This window comes from Hyperolius riggenbachi, chromosome 3, assembly GCF_040937935.1.
Source record: "Hyperolius riggenbachi isolate aHypRig1 chromosome 3, aHypRig1.pri, whole genome shotgun sequence".
NCBI lineage: Eukaryota > Metazoa > Chordata > Amphibia > Anura > Hyperoliidae > Hyperolius > Hyperolius riggenbachi.
In genome coordinates, this window is record NC_090648.1 from 142,627,987 (window position 1) to 142,654,627 (window position 26,641).

The window sequence follows — 26,641 nt, forward strand, 5'->3', positions numbered from 1 at the left end:
AGATACCTATTAGGTATCCGGAAATCAGTCCAAATACCTAGTTCGGGTACCCGGATCCGGATAGCGTAACCACGAGAATGACGTCCATGAGGTCATTGAGCCAATCACAGAGCTCCCAGCCAAAGCCCTAGAAACCAATCACAGAGGGAAACCCTGGTCAGCCCCTCCTGTATATAAGGCAGGCGCCATGATGAGAATCTCGTCCTTGCTTGTGACTGCTCACTGAGAGACATCTCCAGTGCTGTTGGCTAAGTAAATGCTGTATTACTGAGTTAAACCTAGCGTTTTTGCTCCTAAACACCTGTACTACACCAGTATTTTATTGTTTTTTAGTTAGCTAGCTTGTATTTTGATTTTAGTCAGTGTGACAGTCAGACTCAGTGCTGAAGCTGCTAGGCTAGGTTAGGGCCTGCTGTGTGCACAGGTTAGGCCTGCTGCCAGCCTTAGCTACAGTATAGCTTGTAGATTATTAAGGATTAGATTACTGTACTACTACTAGTCTTATATTGTGTGTAGTTAGTTGTTAGAGAGAGTACTACTACTGTGTTGGCTTCATTTACTACAGATAGTTACTGCAGAGCTGCTGTTAAGTCACTCAGTGTGTGACAGATAGACAGTTAGGGCCCGTTCAGACTGCAAAACGCGGACGGCCACGCATGCGGAACCCAACGCGTATGAACGCACGCCATCCGCGTTCGTGTGCATTGCGTGGCTGATCCCATCACTGAAAAGTGAATGGGACAGCCGCGTGTTTTTGTAAAATCTGCATGCAGCATGCGTTCCCGGACCGCACAGGTCCGGAACGCATGCTGTGTGAACATCAGACAGTGCACTCTATGCAATGTCTGATGTCGTGCATGTCGGCCACCTGCACGCGTTTCCAAAATGCGGCTGGAAACGCGTGCAGTGTGAACGGGCCCTTAGTGTGTGCTCCTGTTGAAGTTCTACTAGTACTACTAGAACTAGTCTACTACTACCAGTTATATATAGTCAATTTGTATTGAGTTAGCTTATTTTGATTGCAGTGCTGTTACAGTGTGATAGATAGACAGACAGTTAGTGTGTCAGTGTGTGCTACTCTGCTGCCACTCCATTAGTTGAAGTTCTACTACTGTTACTATCTACTAATACTACTGTTTTGAATAAAGTACAACTACTCCACTTCATTTGGACACATATAAAGTTGTACTATGTCTGCGGGCACTGGCAGCCAGAGGAGGGGCAGCATGAAAAGCAAGGGCAAGAGGAGAGTGTCCATTCCGCCGCTAGCCACTGGCCGTGGACGAACTGGACGCCCAGCTGTTAGGGGGAGTCACATTGCAGAGGTGCAGCAGTGTGTAGCGGCCATTTTCCAGCAGGGTCGTCGCGCACATTGGAGGAGAAAGACGCCGAGCCTGTGATGGAGCTGATGGTGGATGAGCAGGCCACCACCAGCTCTACAACATAGATCTCTACCCACCACACAGAACAAAGTGGCTATTACGCCACTACAATAGCTGTATTTTGTTACTATCTGGATCTGGAACAACCCAGATATCAATAAGAGGTATCCAGGTATCTGGATTTATCCAGATTTTTTACTATCTGGACCCGGAACAACCCAGATATCAAAAAGAGGTATCCGAGCACCACTATGCCAAATATTCAGCATGGCTGTCACACCACTGGTATCCTAAGGGAATAAGTAGCCTCTACATTCATCTCATTAAAGGTGTACTGCAGGCCCATAGCCAATAGGGAATGCAGAGGTTACAACTGGATAGGAAAAGGAACCTTACAACCTTACAAACTGAACCTTAGGGGCCCCCATCAGACACCTTTTCAGTTGCTAACATAGCCCTTCATTCAGGGCCATAACTAGACTTAATAGGGCCCCCCCCCTGCAAAAATGACAGCATGGGGCCCTCTTAGGCCCCAAGCCCCATGCGGGTCATGTGATTGGGAGCCGGCGAATGGCAGCAGAGAGTGTTCTGCTGTGTAACAGTGTCTGGAAGCAGGAAAAAATTACACACGCTCCTGCACATGTTTTTTTGAGGGAACAGGTAGGGTTTTTTTTTTTGTTAACTGGCTGCACTTGTGGTTAGGGAGAGGGTGGAGGAGCGGCCCCCAAAGTCTCTGGGCCCTCCTGTGATGGCAGGGGTCGCAGGGGTGATTGCTACGCCCGTGCCTTCGTTGGTGGTGTAATAATGATCACTTTTCTACAAATGACTACAATCATGGGGGCCTACCAGCAAAACTCCCCCACCCCCCCCTCATTGTTCACACCCTTTTCTTTGCCTACCCCCAGTGACCCTCACAGCCTTGGGGGCATCCTGCAAGGGTCATAGAACAAGTATGGACACTGAAATCTTCACACCCACAACAAGTGTAGCCACAAAAGCACCTGATCTGAAGGATGGACTCCTTTATCGTAGGGAGTGAAGTAGTAGTCGGCGCCCCCTTACAGCTTTGGGCCCCCCTGCGGTTACAGGGGCTGCTGTCTTGTAGGTATGCCCCTGTCACTTCTGTATGAGTGTAAAAAGTGGTTATCTTTAACAAATCATTCCTTTTTCCTATGCTTACACAGGGCCAGTCCGCCCATAAGGCAGGGTAGGGCGGATTCCTCAGGCGGTAAATTCAGGGGGGGGGGAGCGCCGAGCTGATGGGGGTAGCGAGCAGGAAGGGGGTAATGAGCACAGTATCAGGGAGGGGGGGTCGGCCACACCCCCTCCCTCACCTGAGTCCCCTGATCTGCGCTCCCCCTCCGGCTATTAAGTGCAGCAGCGTATATTGTCAGGCGGCGGGGATGACTCACCTCTTCCGCGTTTCAGCGTGCGTTCCACTCTCGTCACTTCCTGCAATGCCGCCCACTGTACTGTAGGTGGCATTGCAAGAAGTAACGAGAGTGGAACGCATGCTGGAACGCAGAAGAGGTGAGTCATCCCCGCTGCCTGACAATATACACTGTTGCACTTAATAGCCGGAGGGGGAGCGCAGATCGGGGGACTCAGGTGAGGGAGGGGGGGGGGGGTCCGACCCACCTCCCCTGCCACTGTGCCCAATACCCCCTTCCTGCCCGCTACCCCCTTTAGGCTACCTATTCTGGGGGCCGGGGGGCAGCGTTTTTTCACAAGTTTGCCTCAGACGGCAAACAGTTTAGAACCGGCCCTGTGCCTACACCTCTCCCACACAGTGTCTGTCCTTGGAAAGCTGTTTTCTTTTGAGTGTGCATCATGGGATTTTATACAAATACAGGGAGTGCAGAATTATTAGGCAAGTTGTATATTTGAGGAATAATTTTATTATTGAACAACAACCATGTTCTCAATGAACCCAAAAAACTCATTAATATCAAAGCTGAATATTTTTGAAAGTAGTTTTTAGTTTGTTTTTAGTTTTAGCTATTTTAGGGGGATATCTGTGTGTGCAGGTGACTATTACTGTGCATAATTATTAGGCAACTTAACAAAAAACAAATATATACCCATTTCAATTATTTATTTTTACCAGTGAAACCAATATAACATCTCAACATTCACAAATATACATTTCTGACATTCAAAAACAAAACAAAAGCAAACCAGTGACCAATATAGCCACCTTTCTTTGCAAAGGACACTCAAAAGCCTGCCATCCATGGATTATGTCAGTGTTTTGATCTGTTCACCATCAACATTGCGTGCAGTAGCAACTACAGCCTCCCAGACACTGTTCAGAGAGGTGTACTGTTTTCCCTTCTTGTAAATCTCACATTTTATGATGGACCACAGGTTCTCAATGGGGTTCAGATCAGGTGAACAAGGAGGCCAATGTTAATAGTTTTTCTTCTTTTATACCCTTTCTTGCCAGCCATGCTGTGGAGTACTTGGACGCGTGTGATGGAGCATTGTCCTGCATGAAAATCATGTTTTTCTTGAAGGTTGCAGACTTCTTCCTGTACCACTGCTTGAAGAAGGTGTCTTCCAGAAACTGGCAGTAGAACTGGGAGTTGAGCTTGACTCCATCCCCAACCCGAAAAGGCACCACAAGCTCATCTTTGATGATACCAGCCCAAACCAGTACTCCACCTCCACCTTGCTGGCTTCTGAGTCGGACTGGAGCTCTCTGCCCTTTACCAATCCAGCCACGGGCCCATTCATCTGGCCCATCAAGACTCACTATCATTTCATCAGTCCATAAAACCTTAGAAAAATCAGTCTTGAGATATTTCTTGACCCAGTCTTGACGTTTCAGCTTGTGTGTCTTGTTCAGTGGTGGTCGTCTTTCAGCCTTTCTTACCTTGGCCATGTCTCTGAGTATTGCACACCTTGTGCTTTTGAGCACTCCAGTGATGTTGCAGCTCTGAAATATGGCCAAACTGGTGGCAAGTGGCATCTTGGCAGCTGCACGCTTGACTTTTCTCAGTTCATGGGCAGTTATTTTGCGCCTTGGTTTTTCCACACGCTTCTTGCAACCCTGTTGACTATTTTGAATGAAACGCTTGATTGTTCGATGGTCACGCTTCAGAAGCTTTGCAATTTTAAGAGTGCTGCATCCCTCTGCAAGATATCTCACTATTTCTGACTTTTCTGAGCCTGTCAAGTCCTTCCTTTTACCCATTTTGCCAAAGGAAAGGAAGTTGCCTAATAATTATGCACACCTGATATAGGGTGTTGATGTCATTAGACCACACCCCTTCTCATTACAGAGATGCACATCACCTAATATGCTTAATTGGTAATAGGCTTTCGAGCCTATACAGCTTGGAGTAAGACAACATGCATAAAGAGGAGGCTGTGGTCAAAATACTCATTTGCCTAATAATTCTGCACTCCCTGTAGTGTAACATTTGCATTGGGACCCATGGCTCTGTAGCGACTTTTTTTGCACTCACTGAAAGCCAATATCAGAATGTCATTTTGTTTGTAATTGCATGACTCTGCCAGAACCGGCATATGAAGAACATTCTAGTGGGAGTAGTGACATGTTAAAATTAGGAAGAGCTTTGCATTCTTTCTTTCAAGACCACATTGCTGCGTTAGGAACCTGTGTATGTAGAAATGTTATTGTATGGGACTCGTGTGAACAGATCAGTGTTTTGTGCTCCAATGTGTCTGTGCCCAAGAAATGAATCATTGAAATAATGTTAAAAATCCATTGGATAGGAGAATAGAATTGTTCTGTTGGAATCCACAAATTATATTTGATCTTGCTGCAGAGTTTTCAGCCTGACAGACATCACTAATACAGTATAGACATTTTACATTCTACATGTTCAGTTCATCTATACTGAAGACTCTACACCAGGGGTCTCAAACTCGCGGCCCGCGGGCCATTTGTGGCCCTCGGTACAATATTTTGTGGCCCACGCCGGCAAAAGCAAGAGACACGGAAGCGAACTATTTTACCTTATAGTTTGCTTCAGTGCTCCCAAGTAATCCGCCGCATCCCCACCGCCAAACGAAGGCTGCAGAGCCCCCAAATCCCCCGAGCAAACATCCACGACTGCGCTGAGGGGCAGAGCTTCCATCTGTAGCTCTGCCCCTCCTGACGTCAATCACCGCCTCTCCCCGCCCCTCTCTGTGAAGGAAGAGTGAGAGGGCGGGCAGAGGCGGCGATCCGCAGTGATTAACGTCAGGAGGGGCAGAGCTGAAGCTGAAAGCTCTGCCCCTTCCAGGAAATGCCGGCGGATTTCCCCCCCGGGCGATTTGGGGGCTCTGCAGGCCTCGTTTTGCGGCGGGGACACAGCGGATTACTTGTAATGGGAGCACTGAAGCGAACTATAAGGTAGGACACTTCATGTTCAGAAGAAATAATTAAAACTGTTAGTAATGACATTTCAGGACTTTTTTTGTGAAATCCCTTATGCGGCCCAGCCTCATCCTGACTTTGCCTCCTGCAGCCCCCAGGTAAATTGAGTTTGAGACCCCTGCTCTACACATTACAGTACAGTATATTCTAGTGAGGAGAACAGCGTGCTTCAAGCAAAGAACTTCTCAGCTGCATACAAAATCTAACAAGTAAGGATTAAAAGTTAAGTTATATACACTACCTGGCTAAGAGCTCAAAACACACCTAATGAATGCATTCAGCTACAGCCTCTCGTTAAGTACAAATTGGTTCAGAGATCAAGCACACAGCTCGAGCCTCAGGGTTATCCATTAGATAAACATTTGCAGTAGCTTGCATTGTGTTGAAGAGCTTTAGGCCTCGATACCATTATACACGCATTTCAGCAGTGCCTATAGTGTGCGACACGCAAGAACGGTATAAGTGCATAGACAGCCCTTCTACTGTTCCCATCATATACACCGCACAGCAGTGCGATGCGCAATCACACTGTTGCATGCATTTTTTGGAAATTGCAGCATTCACTATAATGAATGGGATCAACAGCACAGCGCAATTGGCATGCGATGGAACGTGCTGCGTTCCGATCACACAGCTATCTGCGCTAATTGATGTGAACGAGGCCTTAGGGCCCATGCACACTAGAGTGATTAGCAGGTGTTTCGCCCAAGTGCTAGCACTTCTTAAAGCGCTAGCGCAATAGCAAACCTATGCCAGTGATCTCACTGCCGTGATTTCCGCCGTTCGCGGGCATTTTGCGGTTAACGGCAATCGCAAAACGTGTTGCCTGCAGCATTTTCAGGAGCGATCGCGATAGGGTGCTTATAAAAACGCTATTCGTGATCATCGGGAATTGTGAGAGTGTACAGTGATTTTACCGTGCTGATCGCGGTAAAATCACCAGCGCAAAAGCGGTAGCTCTAAGCGCTACTGTTTTGCGACTTACAAGTGTGAATGGGCCCTCAGTGTCTTTCAGCGTGGCACAGTTATCTTTCCTGCAACCATTTGTCTCATTCTTGACATACCAGGCCATCTTCACTTCTGACAAGGAAATTGGAATTGCCCAGAACAGCAGTCATTAGGGGCATACTGATAATCCATGCGGCCTCCCAAATTTGCCTTGTTTCCACTCAAGTAAATGTGCACCTTTCTTCCCAGGTTCAGGAGGCCCATCTGCCTCCATGCATCTCCCCCCCCCCCCCCCCCCCCCTCAAATAATGTGTGGACTTGCAAATCCTCAAAACAGTGTAGCCACCTTAAAGAGGAACTCCAGTGAAAATAATGTAATAAAAAAGTGCTTCATTTTTACAATAACTATGTATAAATGATTGAGTCAGTGTTTTCCCATTGTAAAGTATTTCTTCTCCCTGATTTACATTCTGACATTTACCACATGGTGACATTTTTACTGCTGGCAGGTGATGTCAGTGGAAGGAGATGCTGCTTGCTTTTTTGGCAGTTGGACCCAGCTGTAAACAGCTGTTATTTCCCACAATGCAATGAGGTTCACAGACAGGAAAATGTCCTGACATCACATTGTGGGAGGGGTTTCAACACAATATCAGCCATACAGCGCCCCCTAATGATCCGTTTGTAAAAAGGAATAGATTTCTCATGTAAAAGTGGGTATCAGCTACTGATTGGGATGAAGTTCAATTCTTGGTCACGGTTTCTCTTTAACTCCTCCTAGAACATTGAGGCATTGATGACCCTTCATAACATGTGCAGCCACCATGATGAGACCCCTTTCCTTGCTACTCTACTCTATATAGTAGTGGGGGTCGAGGCTACCGGAGAGGAAAGGTGGCCACTGACATTCTACTGATTGCAAGCTGATGCACATTTTATGTTCATTTAATGAAAATTTCTGCAGCTTTAATCAGACCATTCAAATGCATTAGCTAATATTTTCGTTGGTCTAGTTCCTGTATAAATAGCCATAAACTTAACAAAAATTAGCATCAGCTCAAAATTATTATCATTTCATTGGCCGCCACTACCAGAGAGGGAGGGGGGAACTTGTATCAGATGAAGCATAAGAAATTGGGTCAACCCCCTGTTCAAGGTGCTTCCCACTCTCAGGGCTACTCTCCCAACTGCCAGATGTTCAGCCACAAAGCTGTAGCCAACACAAATTGCTATTGGGGAACACCAGTGAGGAGAAGGGGAAATAGAGTCTCTATCAGAGGGAGGGTAACCGCCAAGTCCAGTTTCACTGTTTTACCCTGATAGTTACACCACCACCAGCGGCTGTTAAACTAAAAACTGTAGCCAACAGAAGATTGCAGAATGGCAGTGCCAAGCATTTAAATTGGTTGTGCTAAAAACCATCTCTCCTTGTTTGCAACACTCAGTGCTGAGTCTCACATTGCCTCTGACAGCCACACCAGTACACAAACTTTTCATTATGTTGACTTGAGTGGCATACAGCACTATGCTTTCCAAGTTCGGATACTTTCTGTTTGTTTGAATAGGTCGTATCCAGGCCGCCTCCCACATCCCAGAAACAGGGAGGCTAATTGGCTCATTCTCAGAAATGGCCTTAGTGAGTGGTAGGAACATTAGAAAATACTGGGAAATGAATTGGCTTCTCCCCAAACTCTCCCAGATCACTTTTCCCAGAATGTGGAAGACACATTATACACCATAAGCTCCTTTGAAGGACAGTGAATGATGCAACCAGAAACAAATAAATGAAGAGCATCTTTCAGAGAAAGATAGACGGCTTACCACCATGTAAAGTGATATTATCTCACATGTTACCAAAGATTTGATTTAATATTGATCACACTTCTGCTGCCACTAGCTTTGCTTTAAATATTACTAAGGATGGTCATTGACAAGCATCAGAGTTCTGAGTTGTTGCAAATCTTCATGCATCATGTTGGAGGAGGCAGCAACACTCATAGGTATGTGGATATGCTTGAGAGGGCAATACTTTGGGAGTGGCTACAAAGTGGTATGGTATTTTGAGGTGCTGTTGTACCTCTAGGCAGTGGCATAGCAATAGGGGTTGCAGAAGTAGCAACCGCATTGGGGCCCTTGGGTCAGAGGGACCCCGAGGGGCCCACCCTCAAACACTATATTAGCTCTCTATTCGCCCTGTGCTGGTAATAATAATTTCTATAGATACTTTAAATAGTGGTGGTGATCATTAACAAGCTGGTCCCCATCCCCTTCTTGCACCTCTGACACTGTTTTGTCCTTGACAGATTTTGGTGCGCTGTATTAATTGTTATGTATAGAGTGCTTGGGGGCCCCATGTAAAACTTGCAACAGGGCCCATAGCTCCTTGATAGCAAGAAAAGAAAAAAGGAAGAGCGCTCCGTAGTGCATTAAAAGTTTTTAATCATAAAACACGCAAGGTTTTAAAAACACTTACTAGAAAGTAGTAGACAACAAGCATATCTTGGGTTAAAACCCAATCGAACAACCATGGGTGGCAACCTGCTCCTCCTCTGTGGCCAGCAGTGGTGGGTGTCCCTGGTGGTATGGACAATAGGAGCCTTCCCTCTGGTAACCAGTGACCTGCACACTACCAGAGGGAAGGCTCCTATTGTCCATACCACCAGGGACACCCACCACTGCTGGCCACAGAGGAGGAGCAGGTTCCCACCCATGGTTGTTCGATTGGGTTTTAACCCAAGATATGCTTGTTGTCTACTACTTTCTAGTAAGTGTTTTTAAAACCTTGCGTTTTTTATGATTAAAAACTTTTAATGCACTTCGGAGCGCTCTTCCTTTTTTCTTTTCTTGCTATCACAGTCTTCCCCTTCAGCCATCGTTGAGGAGCTGCTAGTGGTAGCATTCTATACCCACCAACGCCTTGTTTGTTTAGCGCAAGATTGCCCATAGCTCCTTAGCTACGCTACTGCCTCTAGAGTCTAACAAGTCTAGTTCTAGTCACAATGGGGCACCCGGGCAAAATTAACCTGCAGGCCACCGTGACACCCCCAATAGAGGTCTTCTTTGCAAAAATACCCGACTTTTTTTTCCTTCCCAGGGCCCCTGTACATATTTCGGCAGCATTTCAACTCACCTGCCTGGATGGACGCGCTCCTTTATTACCCTGTGCACTTTCATCTTCATCCTCGCAGGATCACCTCTGTGAACCGGTGCATGTTATTGTGATGGACAGAGCTCAGGGATTGTGGCTACACTGGTGAATTTCATTGCAGTACAGTAACTCCTTGCATTGGTCTAAGAGTGCTTTGCAATACAAGCAAACATTTTTGTGAAATCTTGACTTGACATACAAGCAACATCTTGATATACAAGCACAAATAAGCATACATGCATCATGCCATCGCAACTGACCTGATAGTAGTTCTCCCATTGGCGCTGCAGGAATGTACTTACCGTATTTTTCGGACCATAAGATGCTCCGGACTATAAGACGCACCTAGGTTTAGAGGACAAAAACAAGGGGAAAAAAAATTAAACCTGGTGCATCCATGGTATAGGCGTATCTTGTGGATCTTCACCCCTCCCCAATTTATATGCCCCCCTTGTACCTCTTGTGTCCCTGTGTCCCCTTTGTACCTTTAATGTCTCCCTTGTGACCTCCTCTGTCCCCCTGTGTCCCTTTAAATGCCCCCATAACCTCTTAAGTGGTCCCTGTGTTGTCTTAAGTTCCCCCTGTGTCCTTTAAAGTGTTCCTTGTGTCTTTCAAAGTGCCCCCCGTGTGCTTTTAGATGCCCCCCTGTGTGCTCTCAGTTGTCCCCTGTGTCCTTTAAAATGCACTGTGTGCTTTTAAGTGCCTCCTGTACTCCTCTGTCCCCCTGTGACACTTGTATTATTTGTCCCCTTTTCCAAGTCATCTGTGTGGGGTTTGCAGGATCATAATGCAGAGCTTATGTGTCCCCACGGCCGTCCCGACCCTCCATACAGGTGTGTTACCGCCCCCTGTCCTCCTTTTTCCCCAGCTCTCTAAGGGATTCGAGTGAAGTGTGAAGGCTGCGGCTTACCGATTAATGCTAGTGCTGATCAGCGGTAATCTTCCGTGATAAAGCCGCTGGGTGGTCCGTGCACGCTGACGAGTGCCGAAGCGTCTCTCTCTTCACTTCCACTTACATCACCAATGCGGAAGTAATGAGAGCGAGACGCTTCGGCACTCTGCATTATGATCCTGCAAACCTCACACAGATGACTTGGACAGACAGGGGGGACACAAGATTTTAAGGGGGTGACAACTGGCGATGAGTAGAAATTGCAGCATCTGGACCATAAGACTCAGGCACTCCCCCCCCCCATGTTTGGGGAAGAAAAAGTGCGTCTTATGGTACGAAAAATACGGTAATTGTGCTTAATCTCTGAGTGTAGAGACTGTGCAAAGTCACATTTCCATGAAATCCTCCATAGTAGGCAATATGCAACGGTCATTGAATACGTTCCTTGTTAAAGCCACACAAAAATAGTGTTGGGGTGAGTCACCAGATAGCAATGATTCTGTTAGTTATAGTGAAAGTCTTGCTTACATTTCTATTTTATACTATTTTACTATAACTGTTTTTTGGATTGGGGAATGAATCAACTGGGTTTCCATCAATTCTTATGGGGAAATTAGTTTTGATATCAGAGTGCTTTGGATTACAAGCATGTTTCCAGAATGAATTATGCTACCAAGCCATTTACAGTGGGTACCATGGTCATCTAGCTACGTCACTGGGCCCTGCTGTCAACATTTTGATTTGTGACATTAGGATTCTTAAAGGGAAATTTGTTCATGGAGTATAGAGCCTGCCACTGCCAAGCCATTTCTAAAAATATACAGTACAGTAGCTGTCTTGTTGATCTTTGCAGTTTGCACTGTTTGATTGAATCACTTGTATTGAACTACTCTGAAGTCATTGAAGCCAGCAAAGTCAAAAACAGTAATCTGCAAATTTGTCTTGGGTCAGTTACTCAGAAAGCATTAAAGGCAGCTTACCTATAAACCAATCAGACAACTAGCATTTTAAGTAAGAAGACTGTAACCTTTTTTTGTTTTTGAAAGCCACCCCATAAGGAAGGGAGTGTTGAAACTGTGGGTGTCCCCCAAACAGAGACAGATAGTTTCCAGGTAAATATAGAAAGATATGTTCTATCTGTGGTGCTCTGTGAGTTAAGCAGGGGAATAATTAGCTACATAGCAATCCAAATCCTACATGAAAGCTAACCTGTGTTCCATAGACGCATTTTAATAATCTGTGGGCTGGAATTATAGTGGAGCACCCATGACTCTGTATTCTGTTGAATTGCATAAACCTGAATCTAGCAATTGATCAAGAAAAAAAACCTCTGAAACATTTTGCATGTAAAATACAACAAACAGATGTACGCAAAGTAAAAAGAAGACTGCAGAAATTAAACATTGTAGATGAAAGAAAAACAAGTTAAATCTGTAGTGGCAGCTACAGGCCTAAAGTGAACTTATACTTAAAGGACAACTGAAGTTAAAGAATATGGAGGCTGCCATATTTATTTATCTTGAAACAATACAAGTTGCCTGGCTGTCCTGCTGATCTATTTGGCTGCAGTAGTGTCGGAATCACACAGAAACAAGCATGCAGCTAATCTTGTCAGATCTGGCAGTAATGTTAGAAACACTTGATCTGCTGCATGCTTGTTCAGGGTCTGTGGGTAAACATATTAGAGGCAGAGGATCAGCAGGATAGCCAGGCTATATACAAGTTTATAGCAGTTGCGCTCACTCCTCAATAGACCTTCACTCAATTCTAGTGTGGCCTTTATGAGAAAACACCTTGGGAGAGAAAATATATATAGTATAGCCTGTATTATTTATTTTTTCACCCTTATGTGACAAACCATCAACTGCCACTAAGACCAATGTGTGCATATACATAGGGGTCCACCACCTGCGGGCTTAGGCACTAAGATCTGCTGGAAGTAAGAACTGTTATATATATATATATATATAGAGAGAGAGAGAGAGAGAGAGAGAGAGAGAGAGAGAGAGAGAGAGAGAGAGAGAGAGAGAAAGTAATCCTGAGGAAAGGGTAAGCGCAGCACTAACAATTGTTTTTTTTCTAATATATGAGGATGGCCGGGCTACTGGTATTGCTTAAAGGGAAATACATATGGCAGCCTCCATGTCCCTCTCGGTGCAGTTGTCCTTTAATGCTTACAAATAGGACACTGGGGATCTTGAATTAACAGACATGCTTACCAGAAAAAGTTTTCACTGACCCACTTATGCTTTCACAGAAGCACAGTCAAATGCAAGACTTCACCGCAGGCTGTATTTCATCTGCAAGCCCTCCTTTTTTCCTGACTACAGCTGCTGAGCATCTGTACAGGCAGTTGCAGCTGCACCATGAACACCTGTACAGGCAGCTGCACAATCAACACCTGTACAGGCAGCTGCACAATCAACACCTGTACAGGCAGCTGCACAATCAACACCTGTACAGGCAGCTGCAGCTGCACAATAAAAACCTACCGTTTTAGCCATTTATTTAGGAAAGGGTTCTTTACAGTAAGAGTGATTAAGATGTGGAATGCATTGCCACAGGAAGTCATTATTGCAAACTCTATACCTGCATTTAAAGAGAAACTCCAACCTAGAATTGAACTTTATCCCAATCAGTAGCTGATACCCCCTTTTACATGAGAAATATAATGCTTTTCACAAACAGACCATCAGGGGGCGCTGTATGACTGATTTTGTGCCGAAACCCCTCCCACAAGAAGCTCTGAGTACCGAGGTACTTTTGGCAGTTTGTTACAATGTAACAAGGTTCACAGACAGGAATTAGCTGTTTACAGCTGTCTCTAACAGCCAAACCAGCTAGCAGCAGCTACATAACCTGCCCACAGTAAAAATGTCACCATGTAATAAATGTCAAAATGTAAATCGGGGAGAGGAAAGATTTTACAATGAGCAAACACTGACTAAATCATTTATACATAATTATGGTAAAAAATGAAGCACTTTTTTTACTACATTATTTTCACTGGAGTTCCTCTTTAAAGGGGGCTTCGATGCTTTCCTTGCGTTGAAAGACATCCATGGCTACAATTACTAGGTAATGCCTAATGATGTTGATCCAGGGATTTTATCAGATTGCCATCTGGAGTCGGGAAGGAATTTTTCCCTTTTGGGGCTAATTGGACCATGCCTTGTAAGGGTTTTTTCGCCTTCCTCTGGATCAACAGGGATATGTGAGGGAGCAGGCTGGAGTTGTACTTTGTACTGGTTGAACTCGATGGACGTATGTCTTTTTTCATCCAAAATAACTATGTAACTATGTACCATTAGGTGGTGTTCAATGTACATGTCTGAGTAGCCTCTGCCTAAAAACAGCCCTGTTTCCACTTTTCCATATAGTTGATTAATACTGCTCTTTTGGGTTATGATGTCAGCACTGTGCATGACAACTTGGAAAGACCTGTGCATTTTATTGTTCTGTACATTGACTGTCAACTTATTATATGAGGTAATTGGGAATTGTCTTCCTTATAGGTGCTTTTGTCTGTAGATGGGAGAGTATTGTAAGGCCAATACAATGGATAGAGCGTTCTCGAGTGGAGGTGGCTGGTCAGGGCCATCTCTGCCGAGAATCTAGTGTGATTATGGCTGCTCTAAATTGTCATTAAAAGTTCCAGATCGACTGGGATGAGCACATTGTTCTCCTTTTTACCCATCCATCATGTGCCGGGCCCATGCCATCATCCCTCCTTGTTCCACCACAGCAAGAGAACGCGTCAGGAAGCTGCAGCTCCAAAACCACACTCAGGGCTCGTTTCCATGCAGCGCACAGCCCCATAGCTCTGTGCTGTGTGTCACTCCCGGCAGGGGCGGGGCTTGCGATCCTATTCATTATACTGAATGGGATTGCTGGCTGAAGCGCCCAGAAATGTAGGCAACCATGCGCGGCGATTCAGCGGTGAATCGCAGCACATGAATAGAAACAGCAGACAGTGCAGTCTATGCACTGCCTGCTGTACCCGCGATCGCATTTCCGAAATCATGCATGAAATCGCGCTGTATGGAAATAAGCACTCAGACCCAAACTGTAACCAGAGAGACTGAGTCACAATCCCTGCAGGCAACAATCATAGTATGTTTATTCACATCCTTGAGGTGCCCATACATGGTACAATTTTTCATTATTTTTCAATTAGATAATTTAGTTCGATTATTCCTTTAGATCGAATATAAAGATTTTTCCAGCATGTCCGATCAGATTTTTTTTCGAAAAAACGGGATCATCGGTCGAATTTCTTGATCGAAAAAAAATATTTTCAACTTTCATTCGATTTGATCATTTAGATCGAATAAACAGGAAAATCGAACATTTTTATTGTATCATGTATGGGCACCATTAGAATTCTGTAGTTTGAAAAGAGTTTACTGTAAGCAGGACATTGCTGCATCTCCTTAGTGACTAGTTACTTCTGTACAGGACTATGTGACAGTTATTAATAAGACAGAAATTTTTACTCCCAAGTGCTACTTATGCATAGCCAGCATCCCCACAAATGTGCAAGATCACACCTCCTTGTGGAACCAATGTGTCACTGCAATAAACTCAGCAGAGCAGTACAGGAGAGAAGGGAGCAATGTGAATAACTTACTGCTTCATGCAGGCTTATAAACCAACAGCCACAAAGATGTGTAAGACCGCACACTAGCGATGTCGGGGAATAGGCGTGCAGCGGATCCACCCCTGTACCCACAGGGTATAGCGTACAATTCCTCCAAAACGATCCAGCACAGCTCTTTTAATCAGAAGATTATTTTATTGGATCATAAAAATACAAATATTAAAGCTGCATAGTGGCTACGGTCCACCGTTTCGGACCATCACAGTCCTTGTTCACGCCACACAGCCAAATGAACAACTGCAGACATGCTCTTTATATAGTCAAAGCTCCAACAGGGCAACCAATCAGAGGAACCTGTGCAAATGACTGGACCTGATGGGGAACTACAGGGCTTGTCCACAAAGGGTACCGCCCTCCCACTCCATTGGTCAAACATTTTGAAATGTATGATGTCACAGCAGGAACATAAACACATAAATAGAAACATTTCTAACTCTGATCTATGGCACCTGTTGAATATCTAAAAAGATCCTGGGAGGAATCCAGGGCATCCTGATGCAGAGGGCATGGGTTTGGATGTGTCAAATACAGTATAAAACTGTAAACGAACAAACACCGAGTGCTGCCCGCCGTCACCATGGCAACCACCGTCACATGACAACCAATGCGGAAGGACGTACGCAATGACGCCTATACTGGCGTCCTATTGCCACCGCGATGCGGAAAAACAGACGCATAGTATGCGTATAAAAATACGAAACAGACACAAACAAAAATACGCATGCCCAGTGCTATCAATAGATGACCTGGACTCCACCCATAAAATAACACCCCTAGTTCAATAATGCATGGTAAAAATGTGCAAAAGAACCTATGATACATAAGTGACAAATAAGAAGGGGGCCCAAAGGACACCCCCCACCCCCAAACAACAGACCCAGAGCCATAGAACATCTACCACACAAAATGTAAGTCGTATTCCTTATTTAGTCCCCCACGACCAATAGTCCCCAATTCCCTAATCCAGCGCGCCTCTCTTTTTAACAATTCTCTACCCCTATCACCCCTAAACCCACGGGGCACCCCATCAATAACTTGGACTCTGAGCTGACTAACATCATGTCTAAATTGGACAAAATGCTCTGAGACTGCATGATCTAAGCTTCTACCTCTAATATTGGATTTGTGTTTGGAAACACGATCTTTGAGCTCCTGTGTGGTTTTTCCCACGTAACAGCTGCCACATGGACATTTAAGCATATAAACAACAAAGCGTGAACAACAAGAAAAGCGACCTCTAATCGCATATCTCTTACCAGAGGAAGGGTGAGAAAAAACATCACCTCTAATAATGCTATAGCACATGTGGCAGCTGAGACAAGGGAAGGTACCACACACGCGGGGCACCTGTATATTAGATCCACGGTTAGGGTCAGAGTGAACCAGCCTGGATCTTAAAGAGGGGGCCCTTCTGTAGGAAAATAAGGGAGGCTGCTGGAATTCAGGAACATGTGGGAGGGAATCTTTAAGGGTGCGCCAATGTTTCGTAACAATACGTTGTACCTTATCACTAATAGTATTAAAGGTAGAGACGAATGCTATTCGTCCCTCATCCCTAGCCCTATTTCTCAACTTGTTCTTTCTCTTTTGGTATCTCATTAATGTATCAGGGGGATAGCCTCTGGACTGAAATTTTCTGCCCATCTCAACTAGTCTTCTCTCCCTCAATTGGGTGTCACCCACAATTTTCGTTACCCGATCATACTGGCTATTGGGAATGCTGACCACCTGATGACGTGGATGGAAGCTATCAAAATGAAGCACCGAATTCCTGTCCGAACTCTTGACGAACAGGTCCGTGCTAAGCTTCCCATCCTTCTTAAAGACACACGTGTCCAAAAAGGACACCTTCTCCCGGTCCGCGTTGACCACCAAACGAATGTATCTGCACTTGCTATGTAGATTTTCAACGAACGCTGTAAGGGTCGAACGTGGCCCCGCCCACAAACAAAAAATGTCATCGATGTACCGCCACCATCCTTTGGCGTACATCGTGAACAGTGGGTCATGATAAACAAAAGCCTCCTCCCAGAGACCCATAAAAAGATTAGCGTAAGAAGGGGCCACGTTCGACCCCATGGCAGTACCGCGTCGCTGCAGAAAAAATCGACCTTCAAAAGAAAAATAATTCTCCCGCAAAATCAGATTCAAAAGCGCTATCAAAAAACCACGCTGTTGGTGATCGTAGTCGGACCGGGTGAACAAATAGTGGTCTACAGCCTCCACACCGCCATCATGTGGGATGGCGGTGTAGAGGCTCTCGACATCAATGGTGACCAGCGACAGCTCTCCCTCTACCTGCTCAATGGAGGCAAGTTTGTTCAAAAAATCTCCTGTGTCCTTAATATAGGAATCTAGCTGTGTGACATATGGTTGCAGCACTTTATCTAAAAATTGTGCTGCAGGAGTGAAAACAGAGTCCACGGCGGCCACAATGGGTCGTCCGGGGGGGCGGTGGAGGTCCTTATGTATTTTTGGCAATGTATAGAAAAGAGGAACTACAGGGTGTTCGTTAATCAAAAACTGTTTTAAGTCCTCTTCCACAATGCCCTGGCCGACAGCATTATCCACGAGTCCCTTAAGTTTCTGTTGTACTCGATATGTGGGATCACAGGGCAGTTCTTCATATACATCACCATTAGCTAACTGTGCATATATCTCTTCCACATAATATGCCGTATTAAGGACCACCACCACCCCTCCTTTGTCAGCTGGACGAATCGTAATGTCCTTCCGTTCCTGAAGACTACTAATTGCTAGACGTTCTTCACTAGTTAAATTGGGCACAGTTCTCCGTTGGCCATTTTTGCACTCTGCCTCAATAGTGGCCTATTCTCTTTTAACATTTGAGATAAAAAGATCAATGGCAGGATTGGAGGGTGGCCTAAACGCACTCTTATTCCTAAGGCCAGTGTTCTTAAGAGAAAGACCATGTTCTTCTACTTCCTGAGCAACTGGATGTTCTGGGAGATTACTAAAAAAAATTTTAAGTTTCACTGATCTGAAAAAACTGTGCAATTCGATATCCAAGAGAAAGAAATTGGGAAAATTGGTAGGACAAAAAGAAAGTCCAAAATTGAGCACCCTGTCCTCGATCACACTGAGGGGTGAATCTGAGATATTCACAACAAGGGAGACTACGTTTTCCTCTGGCGTAGTTGCATTGGATCCCTCCTGTTGTTTTTCCCTTTTGGACCGGTGTTTCCAGGGGCGGCTCCTTTTCCTGTATTGGCAGGTGAGGAGTCCCCCGATGGTATCGAGGTCTCGGAAGTATTACTCTCCTCTGCGGAGCTGCCTACTGCTTCACCTTGTGGGCGGGGAGGGTTGCGGGGTCTGGGTCGGCCGCGTCCTCTTCCCCTGCCTGCTGCAGGGTTGGGAACCTTTTGCCACGTGTATACGTAACCACTGGTGTAATCCGAGATATCTCGTTTGAACTTCGCTCGTTTTGTATCTTCTTGGGAGTGTAGGAAAGTTTCCATCTTGTCATCAAGGCTTTCCATATACTGATCATACTCCTCCCCTGTTAATGCATGGCGGAGTTCCGTTTTTAAAGCTTTAATTTTATCATCAATTACTTGTAGTTCCCGGTGTATCCTCACAATCGTGAATAACATGGAATCAAAAGCGGCTTTATTCCAGAACCCTTCCCATCCTTTGCAAAACTCCTTATCACCAGGAAACATCATAGGTGGTACATTCCCTCTTACAGATCTTGGGATTCTTCCAGCTTTGTGATATTCTGCTAAAGTCTTAGCATGCAGATCATATGAGATTCTACTTTTGCGGAGGGTCTCAATTTCGCGCTTGATGAGTTTAGCATCTGATTGATTAAGAAAAGTGGCGCCCCCTTCAGCCAACGCCAAGATGCTCTGGGTCTGTGTCAGGGAGTAAGAGCTGCCCTCCGGGGCCAAATCTCCGTCCGTATCCATCACGGTGCAGGTCTCCGGGTACAGAGTCAACAGCCACAAAGATGTGTAAGACCGCACACTAGCGATGTCGGGGAATAGGCGTGCAGCGGATCCACCCCTGTACCCACAGGGTATAGCGTACAATTCCTCCAAAACGATCCAGCACAGCTCTTTTAATCAGAAGATTATTTTATTGGATCATAAAAATACAAATATTAAAGCTGCATAGTGGCTACGGTCCACCGTTTCGGACCATCACAGTCCTTGTTCACGCCACACAGCCAAATGAACAACTGCAGACATGCTCTTTATATAGTCTTACGCTAATCTTTTTATGGGTCTCTGGGAGGAGGCTTTTGTTTATCATGACCCACTGTTCACGATGTACACCAAAGGATGGTGGCGGTACATCGATGACATTTTTTGTTTGTGGGCGGGGCCACGTTCGACCCTTACAGCGTTCGTTGAAAATCTACATAGCAAGTGCAGATACATTCGTTTGGTGGTCAACGCGGACCGGGAGAAGGTGTCCTTTTTGGACACGTGTGTCTTTAAGAAGGATGGGAAGCTTAGCACGGACCTGTTCGTCAAGAGTACGGACAGGAATTCGGTGCTTCATTTTGATAGCTTCCATCCACGTCATCAGGTGGTCAGCATTCCCAATAGCCAGTATGATCGGGTAACGAAAATTGTGGGTGACACCCAATTGAGGGAGAGAAGACTAGTTGAGATGGGCAGAAAATTTCAGTCCAGAGGCTATCCCCCTGATACATTAATGAGATACGAAAAGAGAAAGAACAAGTTGAGAAATAGGGCTAGGGATGAGGGACAAATAGCATTCGTCTCTACCTTTAATACTATTAGTGATGAGGTACAACGTATTGCTACGAAACATTGGCGCACCCTTAAAGATTCCCTCCCACATGTTCCTATATTCCAGCAGCCTCCCTTATTTTCCTACAGAAGGGCCCCCTCTTTAAGATCCAGGCTGGTTCACTCTCACCCTAACCGTGGATCTAATATACAGGTGCCCCGCGTGTGTGGTACCTTCCCTTGTCTCAGCTGCCACATGTGCCATAGCATTATTAGAGGTGATGTTTTTTCTCGCCCTTCCTCTGGTAAGAGATATGCGATCAGAGGTCGCTTTTCTTGTTGTTCACGCTTTGTTGTTTATATGCTTAAATGTCCATGTGGCAGCTGTTACGTGGGAAAAACCACACAGGAGCTCAAAGATCGTGTTTCCAAACACAAATCCAATATTAGAGGTAGAAGCTTAGATCATGCAGTCTCAGAGCATTTTGTCCAATTTAGACATGATGTTAGTCAGCTCAGAGTCCAAGTTATTGATGGGGTGCCCCGTGGGTTTAGGGGTGATAGGGGTAGAGAATTGTTAAAAAGAGAGGCGCGCTGGATTAGGGAATTGGGGACTATTGGTCGTGGGGGACTAAATAAGGAATACGACTTACATTTTGTGTGGTAGATACTATGCGTCTGTTTTTCCGCATCGCGGTGGCAATAGGACGCCAGTATAGGCGTCATTGCATACGTCCTTCCGCATTGGTTGTCATGTGACGGTGGTTGCCATGGTGACGGCGGGCAGCACTCGGTGTTTGTTCGTTTACAGTTTTATACTGTATTTGACACATCCAAACCCATGCCCTCTGCATCAGGATGCCCTGGATTCCTCCCAGGATCTTTTTAGATATTCAACAGGTGCCATAGATCAGAGTTAGAAATGTTTCTATTTATGTGTTTATGTTCCTGCTGTGACATCATACATTTCAAAATGTTTGACCAATGGAGTGGGAGGGCGGTACCCTTTGTGGACAAGCCCTGTAGTTCCCCATCAGGTCCAGTCATTTGCATAGGTTCCTCTGATTGGTTGCCCTGTTGGAGCTTTGACTATATAAAGAGCATGTCTGCAGTTGTTCATTTGGCTGTGTGGCGTGAACAAGGACTGTGATGGTCCGAAACGGTGGACCGTAGCCACTATGCAGCTTTAATATTTGTATTTTTATGATCCAATAAAATAATCTTCTGATTAAAAGAGCTGTGCTGGCTTATAAACCAAGGCTGTGAGAATTCTCTGTATTTTTAAAGTGAATGGGAACCGCGTAAAAAAAAAAAATGAGACAGATACTTACCCAAGGAGAGAGAAGGCTCTAAATCCTATAGAGCAGGGGTCCCCAACCTTTTCCGGCTCGGGGACCGCTTTCTGACCAAATTTTTCTATGTGAACCGAGGGGGGGGGTGGGGGGGGGGGGGAGGGGTCATCGGCGATGCGCGACCTAGTGGACAGTGTCATATGCAGTGGGTTGGGGGGGGGGGGGGTTGTTGCCCCAGTATAGGGAGATAGGGAGTTTAGTTGCCCCAGTATGGCTAGTATAGTTGCCCCAGTATAGCCAGTATAGTGCCCCAGTGTAGCCAGTATAGTGCCCCAGTATAGCCAGTATAGTGCCTCAGTATAGCTAGTATAGTGCCCCAGTATAGCTAGTATAGTGCCCCAGTATAGCCAGTATAGTGCTCCAGTATAGCCAGTATAGTGCCCCGTGTAGCCAGTATAGTGCCCCGTGTAGCCAGTATAGTGCCCCAGTATAGCTAGTATAGTGCCCCAGTATAGCTAGTATAGTGGCCAGTATAGTTAGTATAGTGCCCAGTACAGCCAGTATGGTGCCCAGTACAGCCAGTATAGCTAGTATAGTGCCCAGTACAGCCAGTATAGTGCCCCAGTATAGCTAGTATAGTGCCCAGTACAGCGAGTATAGTGCCCAGTATAGTGCCCCAGTACAGCCAGTATAGTGCCCAGTACAGCCAGTATAGTGCCCCAGTATAGCTAGTACAGTGCCCAGTACAGCCAGTATAGTGCCCCAGTATAGCTAGTACAGTGCCCAGTACAGCCAGTATAGTGCCCCAGTATAGCTAGTACAGTGCCCAGTACAGCCAGTATAGTGCCCCAGTATAGCTAGTATAGTGCCCAGTGCAGCCAGTATAGTGCCCCAGTATAGCTAGTATTTTGCCCCAGTATAGCGCCCCAGTATGGCTAGTATAGTTCCCCAGTATGGCACCCCAGTATAGCTAGTTGAGTGCCCAGTGTAGCGCCCTAGTATGGGTGGGTGTGTAGGTAGTGCCCCTCTCCCCAAACGGCCGCGCGCCTGTTGCCTTATGAGCGGCGGCCGCTTCCCTCCTTATAGTCCCCCAGGCGCCGCTCTCCTCTTATCGGCAGCATCTTACAGCAGCACGTATTGCGACTGCTGTAAGGAGGGAAGGAAGCGCGTCAGCGGTTCCCATGGTAACGGCGATGCATATCGCCGCTACAGGAAGCCGTTGATGCGCTTCCTTCCCTTCCTTACAGCAGTCGCAGTACGCGCTGCTGTAAGATGCTGCCGATAAGAGGAGAGCGGCGCCTGGGGGACTATAAGGAAGGAAGCGGCCGCCGCTCATAAGGTAACAGGAGCGGTGGCCGCGGGGGGAGGGGCGAGAGGCCAGACACGGCGCGGCCCGGTAGGAGACTGCCAACGGACCGGCAGTGGGTCGCGGCCCGGTGGTTGGGAACCCCTATAGTATAGAGCCTTCCCGCTCCTCTCCTGGTCCCCTCGTTCCGGTGCTGGCTCGCCCGGTAGCAGTATTTGACTAAATTAGTCAAATACTGCTTTACCCGGCCGAAGGAGGCTTCAGAAGTCTTCAGGGAGCCCGAGTGCTCCTGAAGAAGGCCGGACCTGTACTGCACCTGCGCAAGCTCGCTCTCTTGCACGCTCACACCTGTGCAATATGGAGCCACGCGTCTTCGGGAGGACACTTCCAAATACCCTTTCGGCGGGGGATTGAAACGGGGGGGGGGGGGAGCCAGCACAGGATAGAGGACACCGAGAGAGGAGACGGAAGGCTCTATAGAACCCAGAGCCTTCCCTCTCCTTAGGTAAGTATTTGCTTCATTTTTTTTAAATGCGGTTCCCATTCACTTTAAAGCCAAGCTGTAACTGTTGCCATGGTTTCCAACAAGTTTCCTAAAAAAAGTTATAGCAGCAGCTGCAGAATGAAGTTGAAAGATAACAGCATTCAGTTGCAAAATGACTTGTGCTGTGATGACATGATGATATTATGCATGTGAATTTTTTATGTTATTATTTACTAAACTAGGTAAACCCTTTACAGGGAATTTAACCTAACTGGAATGCAGGGTTTTGTGTGGCATATTTGTTTTATCTTATGCATTTTGCACAAAATTTGTTTTTTTTTTTTCAGGTAATTAGCTTTTTAATTAGACGCACACAAAGAAATTCTAGTTTCTTGGGTGTCCCTCTTGTACCTTCGCCTGGAAATGTTCTATGAGCAAAAGGAAGTGTTGTTTAACCGGTTCCAGACTGAAGCAGTTGAAATCTAAGTCCTGCATGTGGCTGCGCGAATCTGACAGGTCGTAGATTTCAACACTCGTCGCCATGCGGTTCCGCCGGTCCTGCCAATTGCACCGCTCTCTCCCCGCCACAGATTACTCTATATGACAGCAGAGCTGTGTGAGCCGGTCAGGAGCCAAATTCATTGGCTCCTGACCCTGTCATCATTGTAAGGCTCCCTACACACTGCATGCGATTCCGGTTTTTAATCGTTTTTTATATGCGATTCCAATTCCAATTTTTAATCGTTACTGCATGCTACTTTTTTCTGTGTTTTTCTGTTGATAGCATTCAGAAAAAATCGGACTCGCAAATCGGAATCGCAAATCGGATTTGCAGTGTGCAGGGAGCCTAAGCCAATCCCATTGGCTTACATTGATTGACAGCTTCAGGAGCCAATGAAAGTGGCTCTTGACCAGCTTGCGCATCTCTGCCGTCATAGGGACAACAGAGAGAGGAACCTGCGTTGGGGGCGACGAATGATTGCGGCGATTTGTCGTTAAGCGCTGTTTTACCGTGACAGCTGTACGGAGGTAGTTAACCTATTGGGGACCGCCGCAGGTTGAATCAACATCCGTCAAGTGGTGGTACCCTTCTGACCGGACGTTCATTCAACGTCCGCGCTAAACCACCGCTCCTGACGCGATCGTGTGCACCCGGAGGGGGAGATTAAGCTGTCATATGACAGCTGGCATCTCCCCCTAGTGATCAGCAGCCATCGCGTATGGCTGCTGATCACGTGATCACTACGATCGCTGTCGGATCGTAGTGATCACTCTGACAGCGGCGGCAGCAGGGGGGGGGGGGGGGAAAGAAGAGGATCCACTCACCTCCCTGCCGTTCCAGCGACGATCGGCGCCCCTCTCTGCTCTGGCCGGCATCTCTGCTCCGTCTGACATCAGCGCCGGGTCCTGGCTTGATGACGTCATCAAGTCGCGACCCGACCTGAGCATCATTTGGAGCGGAGATGCCGGACGGAGAAGAGGTGGCTTCTGCGGCTCATCGCTGGAGCCTGAAAGGTAAGTGATGGCTAAAGGGGGGACACTTGCCACCATGGGGGGAACACTGCCCAGCCAGCCACAGAGGGGATCCGGCCGCCCGACCCCCCAAAACATGCGCGCACCCCTCCACCGCAAAATGCCCTGGTCCTTAAGGGGGGTTAGGCGGCCGGTCCCGAAGTGGTTAAAGAGGAACTGTAGTGAAAATAACACAAAGGCCTCAATTTACTAAGATCATGCTGGAGATAATAAGGCAAGAGATAACTTGCCACCACGCAGTGAGAGAGTTATCTCTTCATTCCTTAAGTTACCGCCTCTGTAGTTATTTTCACACGCAGTTAATTAACAGCCTGTCTTTAACTTTATAATTCTGGAGTTATTTTAAGGATTGAAGAGTTAACTTAAAGACAGAAGAGTTAACTATAGGTTTGCCTGAGGTAAAATGTTTCCTGAATATTACATGCCTCATCACCATGGTGATAACTCTAGAAACGTTATTAAAGACAGGAGATAAGCTTAGTGAATTGAGGCCAATTACTACAATTCAATTTGCAAATTGTTTACAATATTCATTCATTATTTATAGATTATTTAGTCAGTGTTTGCCCATTGTAAAATCTTTCCTCTCCCTGATTTACATTCTGAAACTTATCACTGGTGGTGACATCTTTGGTCCTGCCAGGTGATCTGTATGGAATGTTTGTCACTGAGAGTATTATGCACAGAGGGATATATTACTTGCTTGGCAGTTGGAAAAAGCCATGATTTCCCACAATGAGATGAGGTTCACAGACAGCAAACTGTCAGGGCCTGACATCACACTGTGAGAAGGGAGGGGTTTCACCACAATATTAACCACTAGTAAACCCAGTCCGTTTAAAAACGGGCTCTAGGTCTATGGCCGCCGCTGCCAGTGCGCATGCGCGCGCACGCTGCGCATGCAACCGCAGGTGCACACCTGCACCCGCCCACCTTGCTCGCCCGCACCCGCCCACCTCGCTCCACCTGCCCGCCCGTCCAGCTCCCTGGTCCCAGCTGTCAGTTAATGCGCACATGCGCAATAACAAAAATCCTGGGACACGGACAAAACTGCTGGACGAAGCGACAGTCAGCTTTTATTAGGTAGGATGCAGATGTCCCTGATGATCTATCTGTTAAACTGTAAAGATTTCCCGTGGGACAGGGGGTATCAGCTACTGAATGGGACGAAGTTCCTTTTTAAGTTGTATTTTACGCAGCTGTTTGTGGCAGACACCTGTTAAAGCCCTTATGGTGCTTGTACAATTTGATCCAGGGAAATTATTGAACGTCTCTGCATTTTAAAGTGAGCACTGTTTAAAAGTCTCAATTATGTTACATGATTGCTTGTATTTTCATTCATGTAGTCAGGTTTTGCCATAATTTTACCAATGTGAAATGCTGCAGCCTGATATTTACTTTGACAGCCTAAATCCTAATGCCGAAAAAGCTCTTTTATGGGGCATTGATGTGAAAGAAGAATTCACACTAGAGTGGTTTGAGACTTTAAAATGTGGCATTAAACATCAGGAAAACGTCCATGTAAAATAGGCTTTTTAAACTACAGTATTATTAAATGTTTTGATTGGGCTAGTTGTCAGAGTCCATAAAAACATTGAATTTATTAAAAATCTTAAATAAATATTTGAAAAATACTTTGTTCCTGAGAGCACCAACACACCCCACGTTCTAAAAAGTCTCATGTCTCCATTATTGAATTATAGGATACAACCGTCAACCGGCATTCTGAAAAATAAGTTTCAGGGTAGGAACACACTAGGCAGAATCGCATATGCGTTTTCCACTATGTGCTATAGAAACCGCATATGTGATTCTTGCTTGCATGTTCTACCCTCACTCACCTGGGGCCTCTTCCAGCCCTTAGAAGTATGTTAGGGCTCACGGCACA

General features: G+C 46.1%; 1 long non-coding RNA gene across 1 annotated transcript in view; it reads right to left on the minus strand.

Annotated features, from left to right (window-relative positions):
* Nucleotides 1-26,641, minus strand: part of LOC137561179 (uncharacterized) — a 256,463-nt gene that overhangs the window by 64,066 nt on the left and 165,756 nt on the right. The window contains exon 2 of the long non-coding RNA XR_011029906.1: nt 10,168-10,210. This is a non-coding gene — a long non-coding RNA (uncharacterized lncRNA). The remainder of the gene's footprint in view (nt 1-10,167; nt 10,211-26,641) is intronic.